The following is a 22,356-nucleotide window of genomic DNA, read 5'->3' as shown; positions in this document are numbered from 1 at the left end:
GTCAGGAAAACAGTCCACACTAAATACTCGAGGCAGGATGATTTCTTGAGACCAGGAGTTTGAGACCAGCCTGGGTAACATAGTAACCCCTCTCTCTACAGAATTACAAACAAAAACAAAAAATTTCAGCTCAGAAAATTTAATATAGGGAGTGGATTATACAGGTATTGGAGGACTGAAAAAGCAAACAGGGAACACTGGGGTAACACAGAGACAGTATTTGCAGGAATCAACCACTATTCATATGATTGGGGGGAAATAAGAACTTGGATTTGGGACCTCATAGAATTGGGGTTCAGAACCTCTGGAGGAGGTACTTCCTGACAGCTGTTGGTATGTCTGAGGGGAATTTCTGAGAGTGCTAAAAAAAGCTGGTGGTTATCACTGCTACTGCTGCGGTGGAGGACCTATGCTGAGTCAATGCTGACTGGAAAAAGCATGTACTGCATTCTCCCTCTAGTGTCCTTATTGGCAGTATGAGGAAGTTAGCTGCAGAAGAGAAAAGTAGTTTTCAGAGTTTTATTTTCAGTGTACAGAGATGAGTATTAAAGGGTAGATTTGGAGCTGAGAGAAAGTAGCTGAATAACCAGTATATATAGCCTTCTTTTCTGGTCACAGGAGGCCATAGGCCTTTGGTCTGTTGGTCTCTTTCCTAGCTACTTGGACCCCAGTCCCAGGTATTCTTAATGCTGAGGGTTTGGAAGGAAAGGAGTTGTTACTATTTTAAAAATAAATTTGTCTAGTTAATGTGATTGGTGGGTCTAGTTAATGTGGTGGTGGCATGAGACGGGTCTACTTTGTCTCCTCTCCTCCCCTCCCCCCCTCCCCTCCTTCCCTCCTCCCCTCCCCTCCCTCTCCCCTCCTCCCCTCCCCCTCCCCTCCCCTCCCCTCCCTCCCTCCCCTCCCCTCCTCCCCTCCCCTCCTCCCCTCCCCTCCCCTCCCCTCCTCCCCTCCCCTCCCCGCCTCCCCTCCCCTCGTCCCCTCCCCTCCCCCCTCTCCCCTCCCCTCCCCTCCTCCCCTCCCCTCCCCTCCTCCCCTCCCCTCCTCCCCTCCCCTCCCCTCCCTCCCCTCCCCTCCTTCCCTCCTCCCCTCCTCCCCTCCCCTCCTCCCCCCCTCTCCTCCCCTCCTCCCCTCCTCCCCTCCTCCCCCCTCCTCCCCTCCTCCCCTCCCCTCCTCCCCTCCCCCTCCTCCCCTCCCCTCTCCCCTCCCCTCCCCTCTCCCTCTCCCTCTCCCTCTCTCTCTCCTCTTTTGTTTTCTTCTCTTCTTTGAGACAGTGTCTTGCTCTGATGCCCCGGCTGGAGTATAGTGGTGTGATCTTGGCTCTCTGTAGCCCCGAGCTCTGGAGCTGAAGCAGCCTTCTCACTTCAGTCACCCAAGTAGCTGGGATTACAGGCGCCCGCCACCACACCCAGCTAATTTTTGTATTTTTTGTAGAGATGAGGTTTTGCTATATCAGCCAGGCTGGTCTCGAACTCCTGACCTCTAGTGATTCGCTCATGTTGGCCTCCAAGTGGTCTGGAATTACAAGTGTGAGCCACCATGCCCGGATGGGTCCACTTATTTATTATTATTATATTTTGAGACAGAATCTCACTCTGTCACCTAGGCTGGAGTGTAGTGGTGGGATCTCAGCTCACTGCGATCACCACCTCCCAGGTTCAAGTGATTCTCCTGCCTCAGCCTCCTGAGTAGCTGGGATTATAGGCACCCGCCACCATGCCTGGCTAAGTTTTGTATTTTTAGTAGAGATGGGGTTTCACCATGTTGTCCAGGCTGGTCTTGAACTCCAGACCTCAAGTGATCCACCTGCCTTAGGCTCCCAAAGTGCTGGGATTACAGGCGTGAGCCACCATGCCCAGCCCGGGTCCACTTATTCTAAGATAACTCTGTCACAGCTTTTTTTGGGAACTTACATTTAATCATTAGATACTCATTCTTTGCCTCCTGAGGTATTTCTGTTTTTTAAAAGCCCTTATTTAAAATGTAAAAAAAAAATTATGGTAAAAGTAATGATGTTACCCATAAACAAAGTTTTAAAATTGGTTGCCTATTAGCCAAACAGTGGCCTGCAGTGGTAACCAACCTCTGAAAAGATTATATACCTTTTTTCTCGTTCAAATATTCCCCCTCCTGCAGAGCTTCTTCAATTTTAATGTGTATATAAATCACTTGAGGATCTTGGTAAAATACTGATTCTGATTCAGTATGTCCCTGAGTAAGGCCTCAGATTGTGCATTTCTGACAAGCTCCCAGGGGAGGCTGAAGCTACTGGTCCCTAGACCAGGCTTTTTTTCTCCCTTCCCTCACTTGAGAACTACTTTTTTGGCTTAGATCCAATGTTGGACTTGGATGGCTGAGGAGTGAGCGATCATAAAGTAGGAGTTTCTATTGTAAGCCTGCCTGTCTAGAAGTATTCTGAGCAATTTTAGTAGAGCTATTTATAACTGTTTCTTTCCAGGCGGGATCAGAGAAGTATATGCTTCTGAATAGGTTAAATTTTCTTCCATAATATAATGCTGCCCTGAATGCAGAAACGTGCCTATCACTTGTAATTTTCCTGGAAGGCGTGAGGCTGTTTGGTAATTGTGTACATGTTTAAGGGAAACTGAGTAATGGAGGACAGGAGGGAACAATTAACAAATTCATGCATCAGATAATTTGCTTTCATTAAAGCCAGTTACTCTTATTTATTGATTGTTCCTGATGATGGGACGTCTGTAGATTTCAAAAAGTGTGTTTGGTGTGAATTTCATACTAATGGCATTTCTCTGCTTTTGACAGTTTCATATACTTAAACTTGTCATCAAAACATAGCATCCTGTCTTGAGCCACATAAATAGTAGTCTTCCTTAATAAAACTTTGAATAGAGCCCAAATTTATGAAACTGTTAATTGCTCTTTACATCTAGATTTTACTTTTAGTAAAGTAATACCTATCTGCTAACGCAAATAGAAAGGTAATCTTTTATTTGGTTGCCATCCTTCAAGAGTCTCTCTCTGCCCTTCCCTCCCTCCCTTCCTGGATCTTTCCTTTTGTCTTTACAGACCTAGATTTTGAAAGGTTCTAGGTTCCTTTTGTCTGTTGATACTATGTGAATGTTATCCTTAAGTTTTTAATTCAAGCTACAACTAGACAGATAATGTGTCTCAAAATTAGCTGGAGTGAGTTAAAATGAAAGTTAAGGATTCAGGGGATTCCTACAGATGGGTGAAAAAAAAAGCTCATTGTTAGGATCCTTAACAAGGCATTTTGATTGGCATATGGAGACCTTTGCATGAACACAAATGTTCATATTTGAATATTTATAGAAGATAATCTGTCAGAATTACTGTTACTTTAATTTGCCAAGCTTGGCTGATTGCCATAGTTGGATGTTAGTTGAATTCAAGATGAAGAGTTGTAAATATGTTCTGGTGTGGGACATGATTTTTGTCCTTGAAGCTGTTTGAATTTCTTACTTCTCTCACCTATAGCCCCTTCTTTAAAACTGTGAGGCTTTTTTGTATTACGTGAACTTTCATGTTCTTTTTTAGGAAAAAATATTAAAGTAGGATGTTAACTGTATGGATTAAAAATTTTTTTTAAACTAAATTTGTTGACATTTGGTGATCAGGAATTGTTTAAATAATTTTAACTATTTGTCCAATCTTTGCTTCAAAGGACCCATAGGGATGTATATCTTATTTGAATGGTTTTGTGTGAGATATGTTTCACATTAACAACAAAGAAAATGTAGACTGCTAGATAATGAATGTTTCCCCTTTATTTTATCTCATTTGAACAGCTAATAATTTTAGTGACCAGATTCAAGCAATAATTCCTGTCTTCGTAATTGTCATGTGGTTTTGTCAGCTTCTTATGTTCTAGGGGAAGGAAGGTAAGACTTTTTTTATATATATTGAAATAATTTGGTTAATAAATACTTTTTTTCTCTTTTTAGAAGCCAGGAACCCTGCTCTCTTTTCGTAGTGTCTCCTCACTCAGAAAACATTGTATTCTCCTGCCTCAGCCTCCTGAGTAGCTGGGATTACAGGTGCCTGCCACCATGCCTGGCTAGTTTTTTTTGTATATTTAGTAGAGACAGGGTTTCACCTTGTTGGCCAGGCTGGTCTCGAACTCCTGACTTCAGGTGATCTGCCTGCCTTGGCCTCCCAAAGTGCTGGGATTACTGGCATGAGCCACTGCACAGGAGAATGGCTTGAACCTGGGAGGTGGAGGTTGCAGTGAGCTGAGATCATGCCATTGGCATGCCATTCTGGGCAACATGAGCGAAACTCCGTCTCAAGAAAAGAAAGAAAGGAAAAAAAAGCCCAACACATTGTATTACTTATTGATGCAGTATCACTCTTCCTACTGAGACAACATTATTTTAGCTTTAGAGATGATATATAGTGGCTTTCTTAAAGTCATATGACATTTTTTTGGGAGCAGGGCTGTATTCTGTGCCCCATGTGCTAAGCTATCTTGTCTCATATAACTAGCCACTGTTACCTGAATAGTTTAATTTTACATGTATAACCACTGACTTGACTAGTCTTAATTGTCTTTATTTCTGTATCTCTTAGAAACTGACATAATTGCATCAGTTTTGTTGGTTATTACTTTAGCTAGAAAGTATGTCAAGTACTACAGGTCAGCATTTCAGTGTTTTTTTTGTTTTTGTTTTTGTTTTTTTTTTTTTTGAGACAGAGTCTCGCTCTGTCGCCCAGGCTGGAGTACAGTGGCGCGATCTTGGCTCACTGCAACCTCCACCTCCCGGGTTCACGCCATGCTCCAGCCTCAGCCTCCCAAGTAGCTGGGACTACAGGTGCCCGCCATCACACTCGGCTAATTTTTGGTATTTTTAGTAGAGGCGGGGTTTCACCGTGTTAGCCAGGATGGTCTCGATCTCCTGGCCTCGTGATCTGCCCCCGTCAGCCTCGCACAGTGCTGGGATTACAGGCGTGAGCCACCGTGCCCGGCCTACATCTCAGTTTTACTGAGACTTTGTTTTGGAGTTTCAGGAATATGGGGTCTCAGGAATATATTTTGTATTTGGAAAATTAAGAGTGAAATTTTATAGTATTTTCTGTCTTTCACAATCATCCATCTTCATTCTCATTTGATTGTTTTTGCTATATTTTTTTTTCTAGAAAATTTTATATAATCTTCCTTGTTACTACTTTTGCCTATTCTTTTTGTGACCATCTCCAAGTCATTTCCCTTGTATCTCACCCTAATTCCTTATTATCTTCCTAGGAAAACTTATTTGTCCAACTCTAGCTGTCCTCTGGCTGGATAACAAAATTATTAATAATTCCTTAAGGTGTTACCCTAGCTACTAATTTTGTAATAGTCCACCGTGTGTTCACTGTGTAAAGGGTTCAGAGGTGACTGTTGTACCTAATGCACCACAGATGTGGAAGTAATAATAAAATTTGCATATATGTAAAGTGAAGATATTGCTAATACTTCCCTCGGGTCTGGCCATTCTGATATGCTTGCTAAGTTTGGAGGCTTATTTTATAATGGTTCTTTTGGATTTCTTAAGGTGAATTAGATATTATGTTTACCTTAAATTTTAATTGGCATGCTTTTGGTTAAGTAGGTTAAAAGTCAATGGAATAAAAGTTAAGCCAGCAATATAAAAAGTAGTAAGCCATTTTTCAGTGTGATTTGGAAAACAATTTAGCTGTATTTCTTGCTATAAAAAAGCAGCAAAGAACAATATACAGTGAACTAAGATTTTCTAAGTAAATTAATTTTGATCAAAGTTAATTCCATGTTGATAGCAAATGTTGGGGATTGGCATCCATATGTCAAATTTCACATAAAAATTTAGTTTTCTACTGTTTTTTTTCCCTTAGGAGGAAGAACTGTAAATCTTAAATTTGTATAGAAGGTATGATAATGTTGTTTTAATAAACAGGATTTGTTATTTTGAAAATTGGGTGGTAAGGACAACCAGTGAATTATACTACTTACTGATTTTTTTAAAAACAATTATTTTTAATTTTCGTGGGTTCATAATAGGTATATGTATTTATGGGATACATGAGATGTTTTGACACAGGCGTACAATGTGCAAAAGTCACATCATGGACAATGCACTATCCCTCCCCTCAAGCATTTATCCTCTGTGTTACAAACAATCCAAGTATACTCTTAGTTATTTAAAAATGTACAATTAAATTATTGATTGTGGCAGCGCCCCTCACACAGGGGCACCAGCTGTGGGGGTCTGCCCGCAGCCTCTGACCAGGCCACGGATGAATAAAGTACACTGACACACAGATACTCTGTTTTGCCAGTCCAGCCGAGGGTGTCTCAGCTGCTTACAGACTCCCTGGAGAGTTCTGTAAACAGTTGTGACCATGACCTTGATCAGCAAGTGAGACTGGCATTTATGCAGTAAGATCAATTAACAAAAGCTTGAGTCAACACCATTAGAGAGTAATTGACATTGTGGACTTTCCAAGTAAAAAGCACTTAAGCACCCTGGTACATCAAAGGTTAGTCTTAAGATTTTATGAGTAAACAAGCTAACTAGGTAAACTACTCTGCCTTCCTTTATTACTACTTTAATTTGTTTAAAGGTAAAGATCAGGTTGCCTTCAACCATATCTATTCCTGAAGTTACGCAAACTTCTTGGCTTTCCAAGAAGATTGTGTCTATCTCTAAAACTATCTTTAATATTTTTCCCACCAGCCTGATTGAACCCAAGTAACTGATTATAGTCACTCTGTTGTGCTATCAGATACTAGGTCTCACTCATTCATCCTGTTTTTTTGTACCCATTAACCATCCCCACCTCTCCCTCATCCCACCACTGCCTCTCCCAGCCTCTAGTAACCATCCTTCTTTTTCCATGGGTTCAATTGTTTTGATTTTTAGATCCCACAAATAAGTGAGAACATGAGATGCTTGTCATTCTTTGCCTGACTTATTTCACTTAATGCAGTGACCTCTGGTTCCATCCGTGTTGCAAATGACAGGATCTCATTCTCTTTTATGGCTGAGTAGTACTCCATTGTGTATATGTACCACATTTTCTTTGTTCATTCGTCTGCTAATGGACACTTAGGTTGCTTTCAAATCTTGGCTATTGTGAACAGTGCTACAGTAAACATGGGAGTGCAGATATCTCTCTGATATACTGATTTCCTTTTTTGGGGTATATATCTAGCAGTGAGATTGCTAGATCATATGGTAGCTCAATTTTTAGTTTTTTAAGGAACGTCCAAACTGTTCTTCATAGCAGTTTTACTAACTCACATTCCCACCAACAGTGTATGAGGGTTCTCTTTTTTCCATATCTTTGCCAGCATTGATTATTGCTTGTCTTTTGGATAAAAGCCATTTTAACTGGAGTAAGATGATATCTGATTGTAGTTTTGATTTGCATTTCTCTGATGATCAGTGATGTTGAGCACTTTTTTTATTTTTTATTTAAAAAAATTTTTTTATTATGAGATGGAGTCTCGCTCTGTTGCCAAGCTGGAGTGCAGTGGCACCGATCTTGGCTCACTGCAACCTCCACCTCCTAGGTTCAAGCAATTCTCCTGCCTCAGCCTCCCGAGTAGCTGGTACTACAGGTGCACACAGCCATGCCTAGCTAATTTTTTTTTTTTTTTTTGTATTTTCATAGAGATGGGGTTTCACCATGTTGCCCAGGCTAGTCTCAACTCTTGAGCTCAGGCAGTCTGCCTGCCTCAGCCTCCCAAAGTGCGAGGATTACAGGCATTAGCCACTGTGCCGAACCGAACACTTTTTCATATGTGTGTTTGCTAGTTGTATGTCTTTTTTTTTTTTTTTTTTGAGAAATGTCTATTCAGATCTTTTGCCTAGTTTTTAATTGGATTATTAATTTTTTCCTGTGGAGTTGTTTGAGGTTTTTTTGTTTGTTTGTTTTGAGATGGTGTATTGCTCTTGTTGCCTAGGTTGGAGTGCAGTGGTGTGATCTTGGCTTACTGTAACCTCCACCTCCGAGGTTCAAGTGATTCTCCTGCCTCAGCCTCCCAAGTAGCTGGGATTACAGGTGCCTGTCACCACGCCCAGCTAATTTTTTGCATTTTTAGTAGAGATGGGGTTTCATCATGTTGGCCAGGGTGGTCTTGAACTCCTGACCTCAGGTAATCTATCTGCTTTGGCCTCCCAAAGTGCTGGGATTACAGGTGTGAGCCACTGTGCTTGGCCGAGCTTCTTTTGTATTCTGGTTATTAATCCTTTGTCAGATGGGTAGTTTGCAAATATTTTCTTCCATTGTGTGGGTTGTCTGTTTGTTGGTTGTTTACTTTGCTGTGGAAAAGCTTTTTAACTTGATGTGGTGCAATTTGTCCATTTTGGCTTTGGTTGCCTGTGCTTGTGAGGTATTACTTAAGAAATCATTGCCCAGACTTAATATCCTGTAGAGTTTCCCCAGTGTTTTAGTCATTTCATGGTTTGAGGTCTTTGATTTTTGTCTTTAATCGATATTTTGATTTGATTTTTGTGTATGGTGAGAGATAGGAGTTTAGTTTCATTCTTCTGCATATGGATATCCAGTTTCCAAGCACCATTTATTGAAGAAACTGTCTTTTCTGCCATGTATGTTTTTGGCATCTTTGTCAAAAATGAGTTCACTGTAGGTGTGTGGATTTTTTTCTGGGTTTCTCGGTTCTATTGGTCTTTGTGTCTGTTTTTATGCCAGTACCATGTTGTTTTGTTTACTATAGTTCGTAATACAGTTTGAAGTCAGTTAATGTGATTCCTCTAGTTTGGTTCTTTCTGCTTAGGATGGCTTTGGTTATTCTGAGTCTTTTGCGGTTCCCTATAAATTTTAGGATTTTTAAAAAAAATCTCTGTAAAGAATGTTATTGGTATTTTGATAGGGATTTCATTGAATCTGTGGATTGGTTTGGGTAGTATGGACATTTTAACAATATTGATTCTTCCAATCCATAAACATGGAATATCTTTCCATTTTTGGTGTCCTCTTCAATTTCCTTCATCAGTATAGTACAGTTTCTGTTACAGAGATCTTTCACTTATTTGGTTAATTCCTAGGTATGTATGTATTTATTTATTTTGGTGGCTATTGTAAATGGGACTACTTTTAAAATTTTTCAATTTGTTCACATTTCGCATATAGAAATGCTACTTATTTTTGTATGTTGATTTTGTATCTTGCAACTTTATTGAATTAGTTTGCCAGTTCTTAATAGTATTGGTTCTAATAGGTTTTTGGTGGATTTTTTAGTTTTGTCCAAGTATAAGATCATATCATTTTTTCATGTGTCTGTTGGCTGTATGCATGTCTTCTTTTGAGAAATGTCTGTTCATATCCTTTGCCCACTTTTTGATGGGGTTATTTTTTTTTGTAAATTTGTTTGAGCTCTTTGTAGGTTCCGGATATCAGCCCTTTGTCAGATGAGTAGATTGCAAAAATTTTCTCCCATTCTGTAGGTTGCCTGTTCACTCTGATGGTAGTTTCTTTTGCTGTGCAGAAGCTCTTTAGTTTAATTAGATCCCATTTGTCAATTTTGGCTTTTGTTGCCGTTGCTTTTGGTGTTTTAGACATGAAGTCCTTGCCCATGCCTATGTCCTGAATGGTACTCCCTAGGTTTTCTTCTAGGGTTTTTATGGTATTGGGTCTAACATTTAAGTCTCTAATCCATCTTGAATTAATTTTCATATAAGGAGTAAGGAAAGGATCCAGTTTCAGCTTTCTACTTATGGCTAGCCAATTTTCCCAGCACCATTTATTAAATAGGGAATCCTTTCCCCATTTCTTGTTTCTCTCAGGTTTGTCAAAGATCAGATGGCTGTAGATGTGTGGTATTATTTCTGAGGACTCTGTTCTGTTCCATTGGTCTATATCTCTGTTTTGGTACCAGTACCATGCTGTTTTGGTTACTGTAGCCTTGTAGTATAGTTTGAAGTCAAGTAGCGTGATGCCTCCAGCTTTGTTCTTTTGACTTAGGATTGTCTTGGCAATGTGGGCTCTTTTTTGGTTCCATATGAACTTTGAAGCAGTTTTTTTCCAATTCTGTGAAGAAAGTCATTGGTAGCTTGATGGGGATGGCATTGAATCTATAAATAACCTTGGGCAGTATGGCCATTTTGACAATATTGATTCTTCCTATCCATGAGCATGGTATGTTCTTCCATTTGTTTGTGTCCTCTTTGATTTCACTGAGCAGTGGTTTGTAGTTCTCCTTGAAGAGGTCCTTTACATCCCTTGTAAATTGGATTCCTAGGTATTTTATTCTCTTTGAGGCAATTGTGAATGGAAGTTCATTCATGATTTGGCTCTCTGTTTGTCTGTTACTGGTGTATAAGAATGCTTGTGATTTTTGCACATTAATTTTGTATCCTGAGACTTTGCTGAAGTTGCTTATCAGCTTAAGGAGATTTTGGGCTGAGACGATGGGGTTTTCTAAATATACAATCATGTCATCTGCAAACAGGGACAATTTGACTTCTTCTTTTCCTAACTGAATACCCTTGATTTCTTTCTCTTGCCTGATTGCCCTAGCCAGAACTTCCAACACTATGTTGAATAGGAGTGGTGAGAGAGGGCATCCCTGTCTTGTGCCAGTTTTCAAAGGGAATTTTTCCAGTTTTTTCCCATTCAGTATGATGTTGGCTGTGGGTTTGTCATAAATAGCTCTTATTATTTTGAGGTACGTTCCATCAATACCGAATTTATTGAGCGTTTTTAGCATGAAGGGCTGTTGAATTTTGTCAAAGGCCTTTTCTGCATCTATTGAGATAATCATGTGGTTCTTGTCTTTGGTTCTGTTTATATGCTGGATTACATTTATTGATTTGCGAATGTTGAACCAGCCTTGCATCCCAGGGATGAAGCCCACTTGATCATGGTGGATAAGCTTTTTGATGTGCTGCTGAATCCGGTTTGCCAGTATTTTATTGAGGATTTTTGCATCGATGTTCATCAGGGATGTTGGTCTAAAATTCTGTTTTTTTGTTGTGTGTCTGCCAGGCTTTGGTATCAGGATGATGTTGGCCTCATAAAATGAGTTAGGGAGGATTCCCTCTTTTTCTATTGATTGGAATAGTTTCAGAAGGAATGGTACCAGCTCCTCCTTGTACCTCTGGTAGAATTCAGCTGTGAATCCATCTGGTCCTGGACTTTTTTTGGTTGGTAGGCTATTAATTATTGCCTCAATTTCAGAGCCTGCTATTGGTCTATTCAGGGATTCAACTTCTTCCTGGTTAGTCTTGGAAGAGCATAAGTGTCCAGGAAATTATCCATTTCTTCTAGATTTTCTAGTTTATTTTCGTAGAGGTGTTTATAATATTCTCTGATGGTAGTTTGTATTTCTGTGGGGTTGGTGGTGATATCATCTTTATCATTTTTTATTGCGTCTATTTGATTCTTCTTTCTTTTCTTCTTTATTAGTCTTGCTAGCTGTCTGTCAATTTTGTCGATCTTTTCAAAAAACCAACTCCTGGATTCATTGATTTTTTTGGAGGGTTTTTTGTGTCTCTATCTCCTTCAGTTCTGCTCTGATCTTAGTTATTTCTTGCCTTCTGCTAGCTTTTGAATATGTTTGCTCTTGCTTCTCTAGTTCTTTTAATTGTGATGTTAGAGTGTCCATTTTAGATCTTTCCAGCTTTTTCTTGTGGGCATTTAGTGCTATAAATTTCCTCTACACACTGCTTTCAATGTGTCCCAGAGATTCTGGTATGTTGTATCTTTGTTCTCATTGGTTTCAAAGAACATCTTTATTTCTGCCTTCATTTCGTTATGTACCCAGTAGTCATTCAGGAGCAGGTTGTTCAGTTTCCATGTAGTTGAGCGGTTTTGATTGAGTTTCTTAGTCCTGAGTTCTAGTTTGATTGCACTGTGGTCTGAGAGACAGTTTGTTATAGATTCTGTTCTTGTACATTTGCTGAGGAGTGCTTTACTTCCAATTATGTGGTCAATTTTGGAATAAGTGTGATGTGGTGCTGAGAAGAATGTATATTCTGTTGATTTGGGGTGGAGAGTTCTGTACATGTCTATTAGGTCTGCTTGCTGCAGAGGTGAGTTCAATTCCTGGATATCCTTGTTAACTTTCTGTCTCGTTGATCTGTGTAATGTTGACAGTGGGGTGTTTTAGTCTCCCATTATTATTGTATGGGAGTCTAAGTCTCTTTGTAAGTCTCTAAGGACTTGCTTTATGAATCTGGGTGCTCCTGTATTGGGTGCATATATATTTAGGATAGTTAGCTCTTCCTGTTGAATTGATCCCTTTACCATTATGTAATGTCCTTCTTTGTCTCTTTTGATCTTTGATGGTTTAAAGTCTGTTTTATCAGAGACTAGGATTGCAACCCCTGCTTTTTTTTGTTCTCCATTTGCTTGGTAGATCTTCCTCCATCCCTTTATTTTGAGCCTATGTATGTCTCTGCATGTGAGATGGGTGTCCTGAATACAGCAGACTGATGGGTCTTGACTCTTGATCCAGTTTGCCAGTCTGTGTCTTTTAATTGGAGCATTTAGTCCATTGACATTTAAGGTTAATATTGTTATGTGTGAACTTGATCCTGCCATTATGATATTAACTGGTTATTTTGCTCGTTAGTTGATGCAGTTTCTTCCAAGCCTCGATGGTCTTTACATTTTGGCATGTTTTTGCAATGGCTGGTACCGGTTGTTCCTTTCCATGTTTAGTGCTTCCTTCAGGGTCTCTTGTAAGGCAGGCCTGGTGGTGACAAAATCTCTAAGCATTTTCTTGTCTGTAAAGGATTTTATTTCTCCTTCACTTATGAAACTTAGTTTGGCTGGATATGAAATTCTGCGTTTAAAGTTCTTTTCTTTAAGAATGTTGAATATTGGCCCCCACTCTTTTCTGGCTTGTAGAGTTTCTGCTGAGAGATCTGCTGTTAGTCTGATGGGCTTCCCTTTGTGGGTAACCCGACCTTTCTCTCTGGCTGCCCTTAAGATTTTTTCCTTCATTTCAACTTTGGTGAATCTGGCAATTATGTGTGTTGGAGTTGCTCTTCTGGAGGAGTATCTTTGTGGCGTTCTCTGTATTTCCTGAATTTGAATGTTGGCCTGCCCTCCTAGGTTGGGGAAGTTCTGGATGATATCCTGAAGAGTGTTTTCCCACTTGGTTCCATTTTTCCCCTCACTTTCAGGCACCCCAATCAGATGTAGATTTGGTCTTTTTACATAATCCCATACTTGTTGCAGGCTTTGTTCATTTCTTTTTCTTCTTTTTTCTTTTGGTTTCTCTTCTTGCTTCATTTCATTCATTTGATCCTCAATCGCTGATACTCTTTCTTCCAGTTGATCGAGTCAGTTACTGAAGCTTGTGCATTTGTCACATATTTCTCGTGTCATGGTTTTCATCTCTGTCATTTTGTTTATGACCTTCTCTGCATTAATTATTCTAGCTATCAGTTCTTCCACTCTTTTTTCAAGATATTTAGTTTCTTTGTGCTGGGTACGTAATTCCTCCTTTAGCTCTGTGAAGTTTGATGGACTGAAGCCTTCTTCTCTCATCTCGTCAAAGTCATTCTCCGTCCAGCTTTGATCCGTTGCTGGCAATGAGCTGCGCTCCTTTGCACGGGGAGATGCGCTCTTAGTTTTTGAATTTCCAGCTTTTCTGCCCTGCTTTTTCCCCATCTTTGTGGTTTTATCTGCCTCTGGTCTTTGATGATGGTGACGTTCTGATGGGGTTTTGGTGCAGGTGTCCTTCCTGTTTGATAGTTTTCCTTCTTATAGTCAGGACCCTCAGCTGTAGGTCTGTTGGAGATTGCTTGAGGTCCACTCCAGACCCTGTTTGCCTGGGTATCAGCAGCAGAGGCTGCAGAAGATAGAATATTGCTGAACAGCGAGTGTACCTGTCTGATTCTTACTTTGGAAGCTTCCTCTCACGGGTGTACTCCACCGTGTGAGGTTTGGGGTGTCAGTCTGCCCCTAGTGGGGGATGTCTCCCAGTTAGGCTATTCGGGGGTCAGGGACCCACTTGAGCTGGCAGTCTGTCCCTTCTCAGATCTCAACCTCTGTGTTGGGAGATCCACTGCTCTCTTCAAAGCTGTCAGACAGAGTCGTTTGCGTCTGCAGAGGTTTCTGCTGCTTTTTGTTGTTGTTGTTGTTGTTGTTATTTAGCTGTGCCCTGTCCCCAGAGGTGGAGTCTACAGAGACAGGTAGGCTTCCTTGAGCTGCTGTGAGCTCTATCCAGTTCGAGCTTCCCAGTGGCTTTGTTTACCTACTTAAGCCTCAGCAATGGCGGGCGCCCCTCCCCTAGCCTGGCTGCTGCCTTGCAGTTAGATCACAGACTGCTGTGCTAGCAATGAGGGAGGCTCCCTGGGTGTGGGACCCTCCTGGCCAGGTGTGGGTTATAATCTCCTGATGTGCCCGTTTGCTTAAAGCGCAGTATTGGGGTGGGAGTTACCCAATTTTCCAGGTGTTGTGTGTCTCAGTTCCCCTGGCTAGGAAACGGGATTCCCTTCCCCCTTGCGCTTCCCAGGTGAGGCGATGCCTTGCCCTGCTTCAGCTCTTGCTGGTCGGGCTGCAGCAGCTGACCAGCACCGATTGTCCGGCACTCCCTAGTGAGATGACCCCAGTACCTCAGTTGAAAATGCAGAAATCATCGGTCTTCTGTGTCGCTCGCGCTGGGAGTTGGAGACTGGAGCTGTTCCTATTCGGCCATCTTGCTCTGCCCCCCTGTGATTTTGACTGTTCTAAATATCTCACATGAGTGGAACCACACAAAGTATGTCCTACGACTGGCTCATTGCATTTAGTATAGGGTCTTCAAGGTTCATCCATATAGTAGCATGTATCAGAATTTCAGTTCTATTTCACGCTGATTAATACTCCGTTATATGTATATACCACATTTTGCTTATCCATTTATCTGTCAGTGAACATTTACATTGTTTCTACCTTTTGGCTATTGTGAATAATTCTGCCTTGAACATTGGTATGCAAGTATCTGTTTTGTGTGGTAATATATTTTTCTATATATTTTAACATAAATTTGTTACTTTAAATATTTTTACTTAAGCTAGATAAATATATAAATTTTCAGTGAATATTTGTTGAATACTTTGTATATTGTAAGTATTGTGGAGATATAAGGAGTTACAATATCATGAAACTATTGTTTTAAAGAATTTACAGTCTAATAACAGTAATAGGGCATGTTTATAAAGACGCAGAACCTGGTACCATATGCTTTTTGAAGCTGAAGAGATATCTAAGCTCTGATGCAAACCAACATCCTTTCTTGCCAAGATTTTTGTTTGTTATCCTGAACAGTTAGGAGGCAGAATACATGGCCATAATCAACGTATGCATATTCCATTCAAGCATAGCATTTAACCTTCAAGGATGAATTTTGGGGTGATCATATCAACATGGAAATTAGATCATGACATTTCTTTAAACAGTCTTCTCCATGGACCTTATCTTTAGGTGACTTACTTTCCTCCCAAACTGCCACCTGAACTCTGACCTCATCTCCTATCGCGCACTCCCACCTTGCACTGGGTAATTTTTTGTTGTGGATACATTTCTTATGTATGTAAACTGGTTTAAGTACAAATGACGTAAAAGGCATAAGGAGGAACTACATATGGGTTTCAAGGTTCTTTCCAGCTTTGTGATTCTAATTTAATCCCTGTGGCACCTGTGTGTTGCCAATGAAAGAAAACAGAGTTAACATCCTTAGAGGTTTCACAGCAGATCTGCTTTGTGGTGATTTTAAAGGCTAAAACTTTGAAGTAAGCAGTTTGGTATGTTTCAGTGGTCTCTTTTTCTCTTCTTTCAGAGTAGTTTTCCTGGAAAAGCAGAATAAATCTTTTACGAATTTAGTCATAACTTTGCAGTTTAATTGGACATTTAGGGTTTTTCTATGTGTGCAAGCTGGACCTTTTGAAGTTTAACACTGGAATACTAGCATGAGAATGTTCCTACTCTTAATTTCCACTGAGCTAGACCAAAGGAAAACATGTATTTTAGATTCATATTTTCTTTAAATGATGTTTTGAAGCTCAAGATGAACTTTAAAAAACACAGCTAAGCAGAGCTTCTAAAAGGTAATACTGTAGTATTATTTTTTTCCTTCATATTAATCTACTTGGCTCACCATAGTGAGCTTGAACTGTGAGTGGTAAAGACTTATTACTTTGTAGGGTATCCTGGCCCTAAAACTTAAACTTCTTTCTCAAAGCCTTCGGCCTATGAATGTGATGATTCTGTAAGCGTCTTAAGAACAGGGACTGTGGCTTCATTTCTATTTATTTTATTTTTCTTCTTTATTTATTTATGAGACAGAATCTCACTCTCTTGCCCAGGCTGGAGTGTAGTGGCTTGATCTCGGCTCACTGCAGTCTCTGCCTCCTGGGTTCAAGTGCATCTCTTGCCTCCACCACCCAAGTAGCTGGGATTACGGGTGTGCACCACAATGCCTGGCTAATTTTTGTATTTTTTTGTAGAGATGGTGTTTTGCCATGGCCCTGTCTCAAACTCCTCGCCTCAAGTGATCCACCTGCTTTGGCCTCCCAAAGTTCTGGGATTATAGGCATGAACTACTGTGCCAGGCTTGTGGTTTCATTTTTGTAAAACGTTCAGTAGAGTTGGTGCCTTGCACATAATAAAATGATCTTCTGAGGTTGTGATTCCACGTAAAAAATGAAAACTTAAAAAAGGAGATAATTGCAGAAGCGAAGAAAGATGAATGAACAAGGATGGCCATTCTTTCATTCAACACATAATGAAGGTCTACTATGTATCAGACACTCCACTAAGTACTGGAAATACAGCAATGAAAAATTAGACTCATTTTCTATACTTAGGGAATTTAGGTTGTCTAGAACAGGGAATAGCATGTAATAGGCACTTAAAAATATTTGAATACATGAATGTCTGTTTTGTAGAAAATGATTTAGGGTATAGAACATTTTAGTGAGGAAGTGGAGCGTATCCCATCGTATTAGAGATAATTCATTAAAAAAATGGAAACAAACTGTTTATTAATACAGAAAATACTTAAGTTGATTATGGTAATACATAGAATGTAATACAAAAAAGCCCTTAAAAATAATGAGATATATATTGACTGACACAGAAAGATACTCTAATTTACCTAATGTTGAATTAAACAAAGTAAGTTATTGAATAGGAGATATGGAATGATGCCTTTAATGTAAGGTTACTTTATGTTTCTATAAAATTTCACAAGATATGGTGGAGAAATAAGAATGAATGATTCGAACAAGAGATAAGTTTTTGGCTGATCTTTGCTCTATTCTTTATGTACTTCTGTGATTGTTTTACCGTGATCATGTGCTACTGTTTAAAAATAATAAAGCTGCTTAAAAATGTTTCTGGATAAATTTTTTTAAAACTTAATATCTGTATCTATAAGTAGAGTTATTAGTTGATAGTCTGTTGTCCTGTAAATATAAAATGTGTCATTAAAGAAATCTGCATTTTTTTTCTAAAGAAATATAGTTAACCAGAGTTCACTTTTAATGCTCAACATTTATCTTTAATGTTTATTATTTATTTTTTGTTTTTTAACATATTTTTTTTGAGACAGGGTCCTCCTCTTTCACTAAGGCTGGGGTGCAGTGGCATGATCTTGGCTCACTCCAACCTCCACCCTCTGGGCTCAAGCGATCCTCCCACTTCAGCCTCCCAAATAGCTGGGGCTACAGGAGCGTGCCACTATGCCTGGCTAATTTTTGTAGTTTTTGTAGAGTCCAGGTTTTGCCATGTTGCCCAGCTGGTCTCAAACTCCTGGTCTCAAGCAATCTGGCTGCCTTGGCCTCCGGAAGTGCTGAAATTACAGGCATGAACCACCATGCCCAACCTACCTTTAACATTTAACAGTATTTACCTGTAACACTCATAGAGTGTAGTTTTAAAATAAACAATAACATTTACAAATGTGTAGTAGCAGGAATATATTTAATAATAATTTTAATTTTGTTTTGGAGGTACTTTGAGGGAGGTGTGTCTACATTATTAAATGGAGAAGAACTGAAGTTCTTAAGCTTTTTTGTATACTTAAAAACTTAATTTGCATTTAGTTATTAATAAATATTAGGTTGAACTATGTTTTTAATCTAAAGATTTATTTTGGCACTCTTTTTTGCTTATTATGACTTCTCATTTTCTTAATTAGAGGAGCGAAGACATGTTTTTTGGGAGTCCTGGTTATATCTAGTCAATAGTCTTAGTTTTCACAGGATAGTAGGGAATTTTAAATTATTACTACCTATTTTCTTAATTTATTTCAATAACGTGCTGTTTTTATCAGGAAAAATTAATGGACTAATCAAAATGTTCCATTCTATACATAGTTTGCTCGTAACAAACTCATTTTATTGGAAATGTTATAGCACCTTTTTTTATCCTCCACAAGATCATTTTAGTGTAGTTATTGGAGTTTCAAATCATATGTAATTCAGTTTGAAAACTGTGTCTGTGGTTCTGTTTAGTAACATTTTAAGTGATATTATTAAAAAAGGTTAACATTGCTTAGTTAAAAGTTATCATTAGGCCGGGCGTGTGGCTCACGCCTGTAATCCCAGCACTTTGGGAGGCCGAGACGGGCGGATCACAAGGTCAGGAGATCGAGACCATCCTGGCTAACACGGTGAAACCCCGTCTCTACTAAAAATACAAAAAATTAGCCGGGCGCGGTGGCGGGCGCCTGTAGTCCCAGCTACTCAGGAGGCTGAGGCAGGAGAATGGCGTGAACCCGGGAGGCGGAGCTTGCAGTGAGCCGAGATTGCGCCACTGCACTCCAGCCTGGGCGACAGAGCGAGACTCCGTCTCAAAAAAAAAAAAAAAAAAAAAAAGTTATCATTATTCTTTCAAAAGAAAAGTTTTATTTTTCAGACTACACAGTCCTTTGAATTCTGACGCATCAAGTTTCAAACAATTTTTTCGTTTTTGGGGATACTTACCTATGAGATCTCCAGAAATTGTATATTCAGCTATGAAAATCTTCAGAAACTGTGAGCACAGATATGACTATAAACCTTAGAGGATGATTTTAGATTTCTTTCTCTTTTTTACTTTTTATTTTTGAGAAAAATAAGCCTGTTCCAGTTTAATGAATATGATAATTTGAAATCCAGGTAGAATAATATATCTTATTTTTGTCCTCATTTTTTAAGGTGAGATAGTTTATAAAATAGAGAATAAATCATGTTGTTAGATGTTGACACTTGTATAAAAGTATGAATCTTATATAGTGATATCATTCTATTTTAAATGCTTTATATGTTTAAATAATTTCTAAGAAGAGAATTATAGAAAAACTGAAACAAAATGCTTGAATTAATACTATAAACGTGAAGTTAGCATTTATAATTGATATTTTAAATTGTTACATAAAGACATGTATGAGTATGGATAAAAACATATACATTAGTATAAATGAAATTAATGGCTTCTTTTATACACTCACAATATTTATACTTTTCTTTAAGTATATTAGATGTTGATAAGTGTTCTAGAGTAAAGTAGGTATATTAAGGATGGTAATAAGGAATGTTGGAGTTGGGAGGATGCCATTTTTGTACAGAATGGTCAGGGAAGGTTTCACTAAGACGGTGATAGTTGAGTGATGCCCTGAATTTGGTGAGGGACATAGCTGTGGTGATATTTGGACAAGTGTGTTTCTGACAAGATCAAAAGCCCTGTGTTGAGTGCAGGCTCTGCATGTTTAGAAACATAAGAAATTTAATTGTGCATGGCACAAAGTGGTCTTAGGTGTTAAGAAACACACAATTTTTTGGTTTCATTTTTGCTTTCCTAGTACATTCTAAGATATGCTGAAATTGGGATTTACTTGTCTTGCTTATTGTATCTTTGGCACCCACTACAGTGCCAAACACATGGCAGGCAATGTGTTATGGATAGTGAGAAAGAATTTTGGAGGAATCTTCTTTTAAAAAAAAATAAAATTCGTACTACTAAATTATTTCAAGCTGCAGAGAGAGGTCTTTCGAGATCATTTAGGTAACTCTTTTTGGATGTTATGCATGAGAAGACACATCATTAAATAGAGTGACTTCCAAAAGTCACCATTAATTAGTAGCAATCTTGAGTTGGCAAAGATTTTTAGTTTCTTAGTCTAACTTTAGTCCATTGATGGGGAGATCCTTTTGTTTCCGTTGTCTGATCTATGCATGGGAAGATACTTGCTATAGAAAACCTCCTTGCTATGGAAGACCTCCTTGCATCTGGAATCAGATTGCTTGGTTGAAATTCCTGTTTGACACTGCTAGCTTTGTGATTCTGTCCCTCTCCCGACTTTTCTTTTTGGTGCCCTGGTTTTCTCGTCTGTTAGACAGATATTGTTATTCTGTCTCTCTCTCTCTCTCTCTCTCTTTCTCTTTTGTTTTTTTTTGAGATGGAGTCTCACTCTGTTACCCAGGCTGGAGTGCAGTGGCACCATCTCGGCTCACTGCAAGCTCCGCCTCCCAGGTTCATGCCATTCTCCTGCCTCAGCCTCCTGGTAGCTGGGACTACAGGCGCCCACCACCACAACTGGCTAATACGGGGTTTCACCGTATTAGCCAGGATGGTCTCGATCTCCTGACCTCGTGATCCACCCGCCTGGGCCTCCCAAAGTGCTGGGATTACAGGCGTGAGCCACCGCGCCTGGCCCAGATATTATTATTCTCATTCCAGTATTCTTTACACCATAAACATTTTCTTATTAATCTTCAAATTTACCAACTCAGAGTGTTATTTCCTTGTTTTAAAGGGAGTGATGATGAAGAGAATAGGAGTTTGAAATTAGGTGTTCTTGGGTTGTATAAAAATTTAATTCTTAAGGTTATTTGTTAGTATGTATCAAACTTTAATGAATGAGGAAGACATCAGGAAGGCAAAAGAACTGCTTTCAAGAGTATTTGAGCATCAGGAGTTCATGTATTCATTTAGGAAAGGGATGTCAAAATAAAATTGTTTAGATACTTAGAAGGCTGGTTAACTTTCTGTATGATAATGAAACCATATAACTTCAGGATTAGCAATCCAAAAGGAAACTTGGATGTAAAACATTGAATTTAATTTAGGTATCATCAAGATCTTTATTATCATCTCCAATATCAGTAAGACACTGGATTTTATCATCTCTAGGACCAAGTATATTGGTTTTATTGATTTTAGCAGATTCTAGAATCTTGCCATATGCCTTTAGACTTCTAGCTTCATGTGGATTATATTTTAAAATAACATCAGCTTTGTTATCCTGATAGTCTCACAGACCAATATGATGTCCGAGGTATTGATTCACCTCTTTTTTCTCAATTTTCCTCTCATATGACATAGCCTCTTTACACCATCAAAGCACATTGATCCTAATCGTCTGTTTCCCTTCATTTTGATTACCTACTCTGTTTATCCCCTTTACATACCTACTCTCCTTTTTTGGGGTTCTTATTTTTACTCCTGCATCTACTTTTCTTTTTCTTTTTTTTTTTGGCACAGAGTTTCACTCTTATTGCCCAGACTAGAGTGCAATGGCACGATTTCGGTTCACTGCAACCTCTGCCTCTTGTGTTCAAGCGATTCTCCTACCTCAGCCTCTGGAGGAGCTGTGATTACAGGTGCGTGCCACCACACCCTCCTAATATTTTGTATTTTTAGTAGAGATGGGGTTTCACCATGTTAGTCAGGCAGGTCTTGAACTCCTGACCTCAGGTGATCCACCCGTCTTGCCTTCCTAAGTGCTGAGATTACAGGCATGAGCCACCATGCCTGGCCTCTTGTATCTGTTTTTACCTCCCTTACCTTACTCTTGAGCATGGCAGCGAAAGCAGCCTTGCAGTGTCCTGGGCTCCTTTCTGGTGGTGATGTTCGCTTGGTGGCTGCTATTTTGAGGGGTATGCATGAGTATGTAGTCCCAGGAGGCTTGGTCACCTGGAGGGGAAGTTTTGCAACCAAGGTCTTTAGAGGCATGCTCAGTTGGCAGCAAATCTTTAACTTCTTTTTTCATCTTTTGTTTTTTGTGCTAACATTTTTAAGGTTTTCTAAGACAGTCTAGAGTAACATTTACTCTTGTGCATTCTTACCCTCGTTACTAAGATGGACCTCTATTGAGTGGCTGTCTGTTCAATGTTCCAAGGATTCATTGAGGACTCTGTCTTGCTTGTGAGAACTTAAATGATTCCTGGCCCTTTGTGAGCTCTGGAAATTACTCAGCACTAACTGTGTGGTAATTTTTCTCTTCCTAGAAGTTGTTTTTGCTCTATATCATTAGTTTTCACCCTATGCACATGTAGATTAGTATTGATATTCAGGTAAATTAAGGAGATTTTTTTTTTTTTTTTAATTAGGTTTTTCTGTAACTCTCTCACTTCAGGAACTTTTCCCCAAAATTCTTGTTACATTGGCCTTTCTGTATTA

The 22,356-nt window shown here is 39.3% G+C and overlaps 1 protein-coding gene across 9 annotated transcripts in view; it reads left to right on the top strand.

The window, feature by feature from the left end:
* FUT8 (fucosyltransferase 8) overlaps window positions 1–22,356 on the top strand; it is a 327,631-nt gene that overhangs the window by 106,911 nt on the left and 198,364 nt on the right. For 4 of the 9 annotated variants that reach the window (XM_033187704.1, XM_033187702.1, XM_033187705.1 and 1 more), the window contains 2 exons: window positions 3,786–3,878; window positions 5,848–5,882. The exons of 3 other annotated variants lie outside the window; for them this stretch is intronic. The gene's annotated coding sequence lies outside the window, so the exon portion shown is untranslated. The remainder of the gene's footprint in view (window positions 1–3,785; window positions 3,879–5,847; window positions 5,883–22,356) is intronic. 2 more of the 9 variants (XM_033187706.1, XM_033187710.1) reach the window with 1 other exon arrangement.

This window comes from Trachypithecus francoisi, unplaced genomic scaffold (genome assembly GCF_009764315.1).
Source record: "Trachypithecus francoisi isolate TF-2019V2 unplaced genomic scaffold, Tfra_2.0 Lachesis_group3, whole genome shotgun sequence".
NCBI classification, from domain to species: Eukaryota; Metazoa; Chordata; class Mammalia; order Primates; family Cercopithecidae; genus Trachypithecus; species Trachypithecus francoisi.
This window is presented reverse-complemented; position numbering and strand designations above follow the sequence as displayed.